Source organism: Podarcis erhardii, assembly GCF_964252035.2.
Source record: "Podarcis erhardii genome assembly, chromosome: 2".
Classification (NCBI taxonomy): domain Eukaryota; kingdom Metazoa; phylum Chordata; class Lepidosauria; order Squamata; family Lacertidae; genus Podarcis; species Podarcis erhardii.
The window spans coordinates 100,473,515-100,481,519 of NC_138498.1; positions in this window are offsets into that span (position 1 = coordinate 100,473,515).

The window sequence follows — 8,005 nt, forward strand, 5'->3', positions numbered from 1 at the left end:
AAAAGACTGTAAAGTGTCTCTCTCAGCCGCAAGAGTATATTTATATATGCTTTCTAACACCTAGGAATGCACTATTTACATGAACTTTGGCTTGCTAAGATTAAATCTTTGACGTTGGTAATCAAGAGTTTGCAAAGGAGAACAGTGAAGTAAAGGAGCTCACATAGCAATTCCTTGTATAGCAATCCTTACTTCATTCATCCGCCGCTCATGTGCTGGAAAAGCACCAACTACGTTACTCTCAGGAGTGAAAGTGAACAGGAATAGTGTGAATCGTTGTTCCTGCATAAAATGGGTTTTAGATCACAGGTCTACTAGAACAAAATTTGTGAAAAGCTGGCTATCCAATAATTCACCATGCCACCTGTCTGTAGCAAAGGAAGAAATAAAAAGAGAGGCCCACTACATGGGCTCTCCTGACCTAACCACTCCATTTGGCTGCTCCTTTCCTTGAATTGTTTCCATGCAACAAGCTTTGTGAGTCCACATCTAGAGTACAGTGGTACCTCGGGTTACATACGCTTCAGGTTACATACACTTCAGGTTACAGACCCCGCTAACCCAGAAATAGTACCTTGGGTTAAGAACTTTACCTCAGGATAAGAACAGAAATCGCACAGTGGCAGTGTGGCGGCAGCGGAAGGCCCCATTAGCTAAAGTGGTGCTTCAGGTTAAGAACAGTTTTGGGTTAAGAACGGACCTCCGGAACGAATTAAGTACTTAACCCGAGGTACCACTGTACTGGGTCCAATTTTGGATTTTGCATTGTAAGAATGGCATTGGCAAATTCACTGGAGTGTGTCCGGAGGAGCACATACAAGATGATGAGGGTTCTGGAAACCAAAGTTCTAGGATGAACAATGGCAAATCACACAGATAATTTTAGTTACTGGGCAGTCAAGAAATGAAGCAATAAATAAAGAACCCCTAGAGAACTCTACTGATGATCAATATTGAGCTAGATGGTCCTAGGGCCCAATTCAGTACAAGGCATGTTCCTATGTTCCTGATTCATAATCCTAATATGGGACCAGACTTGGCTTAGACCCTGAACCCTAAAAAAAATCCTACTGGAGAGCCATCGTGGTACACTGGTTAGAGCAGAGCTTTCCAAACTGTGTCACAACACGCTAATGTGTTGCCTGCAGTGTGCAAGTGTGTTGCGTGAGAACTCCCAGTGCAGTGCTCCTTCCGAGGCTGGAAAGGGGTTAGTTTAATCTCTGGTTTGATAGTAAAACTGAATTACTGTGTCACGGAAATGATGCATGTCGAAAAAGTGTGTCACCAACATGAAAAGTTGAGAAAGCTCTGAGTCAGAGTTTCACACTAGGGCTAATGAGACCTTGATTTAAATCAACACTCTGTCACAGAAGCATATATTAAACAATTATATAAGAACAGTTAAAACAATAGCATATATAAAAACATTTCTTTAAAAACAGTATCGGTTTAGAAAAACAGCATAATAAGTAAAATCAAATCCATTGAGTTTGTAGTGCTGCAAAATCTTGGGTTTTGTACTTTTAAGTTACCTTCTATCTTTTTCTATTAAAAAAGGCAAACAAGTGAATAGGAGTTTTCCCACAGTAATTATATTCACACTCTTTCTGTCTGACCCTCTCATAAAAATGCAGTTACTTTAGACCTAACTGCACTGTTAAACCGAAATTAGATTTTACTGCTGCTAGTTCAGTCACCTAGCAGAATTATACAGCTATAAAACATATGCAAGCCTAACAACCATATCATTGTTTCCCAAACATTCAACCCAACTGATGTTGTAATGCTATCAACTCTTAGTGGGAGTAAGCCCCATTAAACTCAGTGGGTTTACTTCTGAGCAGACATAAATAAAAATGTATTTCTGTGTTTGTATGTTGTTTTAAACATAATGCTGTGTTTTATTTGTTGTACCTTGGAGAGATGAGTGAGTAAATGTGGAATGTGTCCTTGGATTCTGATTAAGCTTCTTGCTTGCCTTAATGGAGAATAGACAAGACCGTATGAGGATACGTAGAAACTAGCCTATAGAACAAAGGTAACGGCGGCAGTGATTGCTGTGCCTGCTTTTGCCACAGTGACGTTACAGCTCTGAAAAGGTTGCCAAGAAGGGAATGTGGAGGCAAAAGATTCCCCACCCCTGGTATGAACCAAGAAAGCTCAACTCAAAGTAAGTGGGCTTGCCATTCTTCATTAAACCCAAACTCTTGTCTCGCTCTCTGGAACCTCTGCCTCATCCTTATGCTCAATGGGAGCAGTCAGAAAACACAAATAAGTTGTCCCTTTTTATTTTGAAGCCAGTAAGAGAGGTTTTATCCTGGATTAAATCACAAACCAACTTTGACTATTTTGTGAATAATATTGGGTAATGGATCTGTTTATGTTAAATACACCTTCCCCAAAATTTAGCTTAATAGGGCCATTTCCATATGACACACATTTGGATTGAAAGCTATCAAGAGGGATTTAAAAGATTTCCCTCCACGGTTTTCAATGCAGCCTCTGCAGGGGGCACTTATTGTTCTGGAAACAAGTAGCACAGCTGAGTAAATCTACAGGAGCCTGCTTGTGGAGCCTACAGGAGCCAGTGTGATGTAGTGGTTAAGAGCAGTAGTCTTGTAATCTGGTGAACCAGGTTCAATTCCCTGCTCCTCCACATGCAGCTGCTGGGTCACCTTGGGCTAGTTACCCTTCTCTGACGTCTCTCAGCCTCACTCACCTCACAGAGTGTTTGTTGTGGGGGAGGAAGGGAAAGGAGATTGTTAGCCGCTTTGAGACTCCTTAAGGAGAGTGAAGGGTGGAATATCAAGTCCAAACTCCTCCTCTTCTTCTTCTTATGGTAAGTTGGTATAAGATCAATTGAGGAAAGCTTGAGCAAGCATCTGAAATGTTAAGAAGGGAGGGGGCTTTTTTGCGGATTTTGAAAACTATGGAGTAAAGCACAGGTGTGCACCTCATAAACATGCTGAATACATCATCATTGAGCCTGGTAAATGACAATCAGCAGATGGACGCCACATCCCCAAACCTGCCCAAGGTGAACATAAGATCAGCCTGCTGTTATCAATCAAGCCAATCAGAAGCGGCTGGTGGGGCAGCAGAGATGGGACACTGCTGCTCTCCCAGCTTCCATACACAGTTTGTTGCTGGTACTTACTGCAAGGAGGGGGGCAAGGCATGGAGAACTTGGCATTGTGCACAGAGCCATGCACCCCACAGCTTTCCCCTCTTCCTCCAGTAAGCGCCAATGACACACTGTGTCTGGACGCTTGAGAGCAATGGTGCCCTGCCTCCACCCCACTGGCTGCTACTGAGGCCAGTGGCCCGTCTAGTCCAGCATCCTGTTCTCAGTGGCCAGCAGTTTGAAAGCACATCAAAGTGCAAGTAGATAAATAGGTACCACTCCGGCAGGAAGGTAAACGGCGTTTCTGTGTGATGCTTTGGCTCGCCAGAAGCGGCTTAGTCATGCTGGCCACATGACCCAGAAGCTGTCTGCAGACCAATGTCGGCTCCCTTGGCCAGTAAAGCGAGATGAGTGCCGCAACCCCAGTCGTCCGCGACTGGACTTAACGGTCAGGGGTTCCTTTACCTTTACCCTAGTTCCAGTTACAGATAGGTACCCGTGTTGGTCTGCCATAGTCAAAACAAAATAAAAAAATCTGAAGAAGTGTATCTGAAGAAGTGTGCATGCACACGAAAGCTCATACCAAGAACTAACTTAGTTGGTCTTTAAGGTGCTACTGGAAGGGGAAAAAAATTATTTTGCTTTACCCTAGTGTTATCTTTAATACTATTCAGAGGCTGGGACATGCAGAGCTCTTTTCAACAATAACATGCAGATACCAACCCTTATCCTTTCTTCCATCAGTCTAGTGCTAACCATCTCCCGATGCTGCTTAAGCTATAATTATTATTATTATTATTATTATTATTATTATTATTATTATTATTATTATTATACTTATTAGACCCTGACTTTTCCCAAACTGGGGCTCAGGGCGCTAAGGCTTGTAAAGACATATCATGAGTATATAGAACATTGCTGCTTGAGAATAAGAAGAAAGGATTTGACTTCCTAGAAGTAATGCAGAATGTTCCTATTTGGGCAAGTATTTAGAGTCAAACTGCATATGACCCAAAGTCAGATGGATATGTTATTTTATTTATAAGAAAGAAGCTATGGGAAGCTTTAACGTGGAGCTCAGGGCTGTTTTTTCAGGGGTGAATTCTGTATGGTATATTTTACCCATTGAAGCTGGTATCAGCAGCCTGGAGCAAATACAGCTTTCTGAACCTAGGAGGATGGAGTGGGATGGGGTGGGGTGGGGAAGAGATTACAGAAAACCAAGCAGTTTGACCCTGAAGTACACAGGCTGGTTCACGAGTGATTACTCCTGAGCAGAGCTGTGCTGGCATCAAGCAAGTTATCTAAATCTTTCTGCTTAGCGCAGCAGTGGCAATCCTTTATATAACTAATATAACTTAGGGGTGCTGTCATTATTAGGCTTGTGAAGATGATTAGAATGGAAAGAGGGTGGGGAAGGGCACAATGTAGCTTGCAGGAACCAAACTATGGGATGCCACAAAGCAGTTACACTGGTGCTAGGATACCTGGCTGCAAAATGGAATTAGGTACCTCTCCTTGCCCTCCACCCTTGGCTCCAGAGTGTTGGGGAAACCCCAGAACAAATTTAGGGGGCACAGGGAATCTGTGTTGCACAGTCATTGTGCCAACACAGGGGTGCCCAAACTTTTTTCAAAGAGCTCCAGATTTGATGAAGTGAACATGTGTGAGGGCCAACCAAACTGAGCTTTTTTAAGGATTTTACCCCAGGACATATACTGCCACGGGGGCCAGATTAAATCAACCAGTGGGCCAGATTAGGCCCCCCGAAACGGACTTTGGACATACCTGTGCTAACAGAACTTTGTTGAGTACCACCCACATGTGAATGCTCAGTTTTAATACCAGACCACAGCCTTCCAGAAATGTGCTATGAACTTAAGACAATATTCATGCAAAACAATAAAAAAACAAAACACCGGAACCGGTCATATTTGAACAGGTTTATTATAAGAAAAATTAACATGACATTAAGTAAAAATGCAAAAATTGTGCAATTATGGCAAAATGTTTAAAAAATCCACACATTTGCCCTCAGAGGACTACAGTACTTCTTACTAACATACCTGAGCACTGAACTTCTGATGTCAATTCTAAACAGGTTTTGGAACACAAGGAGTTTTGATATTATGCAAACTACATGCACTGCACACACAACAAAGCCAGCTGTAGTTGGGTAGAGGGGCAGCCCATCAGGCACTACCACCACACAACACCGCTTTTATTTCTGTGAGGCAAAGCAGTGGAGAATGCACTTGGCGGAGTGTTTCTTCAAATCAAAAAGTTTTGGAATAAAACTTGGATAGTTTTTCCAGCCTGTTTCCCCCCCCCCCCAAAAAAAAAGCATTTAAAATGGAAAAGTAATGTCTCAAGAAGCTAAGCTAGATGAACAATAAAAAGGGCAGGTAGATCAAACATAGCCCTGCAGAGTTTAGCACAATTACAGTTTTGCCGTCTGTTCTCATGCTGTGCAGGGTTCGTTTTAAAATCAGATTTTTAAAAAGCAAGTTTTATACTGGCAATTTTCACTAGATAATTTAGAAGCATGTAAACAACTAAAATGTCTTGGTTAATATTAACTGCTTAAATTATTCATGCATAAGACTCAGTGTATTTCACCCCCATGGCAAAAAATTCAAGAGTTAGCTTTCAAGCACGCTACGACCAACCCCCCAACCCCCCAGTGTGAATGGTTAGACAAAAAAGATCTTTGTATTTAGTGCAGATAAAAATGAAAATTAAGAACAAACCTACTGTAGAATTAACCACAGCATATTCTATACATCACATGACAGGGTCATTTGCTAACTTAAACTATTTTTTTAAAATTTCAAGTCAGATTGACATTTCTACTAAATAAATACAGGAGATTGTCAAAAAGCAGCAACAAGTCTTGTAAAGATTTTCAACAGAACTTTTTTTTTTTTTTTGAAAGACACAGAACACCTTCTTTGTAAAAAGTAAAATACTAACAACTTTTATGGGAGGGTGCTTCAGAAAGTTTGCAGCTAAGAGGCTTACAACAGCACAAATATAGCCAACTAAGGACTAAGAAAAGTTAAATATGTGAAAGCAACTGGATATGTGTGAACAGTATCCCCACCATTAACTTATTTCAGAATTTAGTCACAGCAACTATGCTTTAGACATCGAAGCCATAGCCTTTTAGAGAAGCACTTGAACTCGCATCTAAGGCATTAGACTGACTGCACCTTACCATTTGAAGCATTGGGTTCATGTTCAACTATCAAAGGAACACTTCACTGTCCTTCATTCTTTTTCCATTGCTATTTCTTAATAGCATGGGCACACAAGACAGCCTTGTCACGCTGAAAGGAAACTGCTGAGCCGTTCAGACACACTGCAGCACCAATTCACATCTCCAGTTGGCTACAGAGAGACTAAGGTGCAGATTAGATGCTGTAGGCATACAGACTATTTTGCATGCAATTCTGCAGCACTGCTACTCCACGGATTAAGCATCATTGTGGCAATGTAGAGTTATGAACTTTTGCAAAGAAAAGTGAAGAAAAGCATTAGTTTTTTAGTTGCCCAGCCTATATCATTTACTAGCCTGACATCTCAATGCTGTTAAGAGAGACAACAATGAGGAAAAAATATATAAACGCATCATGACAGATGCACACATTTTGTCTCTTATGTTCAGGTCACCGTACCTCGAGCATGGTACATAAAGAAACCCAAAGACAAAAGGCTTCTTGCTGAATCTCTGGAAGATGAGGTATGTAACAGAATGAGGCTTTATTGTCCTTTCAGTTTCACAGTTGTGTTCAATGTATTGTGCAAGATTTAAAACGTACAAACTCAAGTGGGATCATGTTAGCACAAACGAGTTGGGGATTACAAGTTGATACTTACTGAATATTCTAAACGTAATCTCTTTAAACCACAGTTTCACTGACATGCGTATCTATAAAGTCAGAAATAGTTATCATCCTTGGGTATAAGGCCAGTCACCATCTTTCAAAGTGGAACTTAAATTGAATCAAGATGAAAGCAGGGCATGTTTCATTCTTGAGCAACCATGCTCCTCAACCTGTTCTGCCTGGCAAGGTATCGCCAGTAAGAGGCCTACTATTAATGCTTAGATCCTAAAGAGATGTTAACAAATCCTTAGTCACTCCAAATGAAAAGCTAGAAAGTCTTCTTAGACCTGGTCTGTACTTGACACTAAGCCAGTAAAAAAAAAAATCAACTATGGCTTAACATAAATGAGCAGCATGCTTGTACATGGAACTAATGCAGTGCTTCTTTTATTCTCCCCCCATTTCCACGGTGCTGCTGGTAAGCAAGCTAGAGTTATTATAACAACTGAACACAGGCTCCTTGTTTTCTTTCCTCCAAAATAACACAGGCTTCCAATTATTGTTTGTTTAGAGAGAAACCGACCACCAGCCCAGGTTTAGACATCATGACAAACTTGCCTCCCAATAGCACCGCAGGAGCTCACCAAGTGAAATGGCACAGTGCTCATTCCAATTAAGCCAGAGTTTATTTTTAACCACGGTTTAAAACACCAAGGCTTTGTCCCAATGTACTGGATTCTTACTCTGTTCCAAAAGCTTTTATGTCTGGACTTCCTAAAGTGGCTACCCTTGGAGCACAAAGAAAGCTCAGTAGTGCAAACTTTCACATTATTCCACAAGTAACTGGAGTGCTTAAAATCAGGCAACAGATAGAAGGATCCAACGGTACTGGCAAAAGCCAGAACTGTTTCTACATTAAGCTGACTGGGGGAAACCATTGTTTCATGAGAATGTGTCAGCTGCAAAGACAAGCACATGCCAAAACGGCAACAAAAGGAAACATAAGGTGATGAGTTAATATGCCATATTTTTGAAGGATGGCTCAGTATTATTT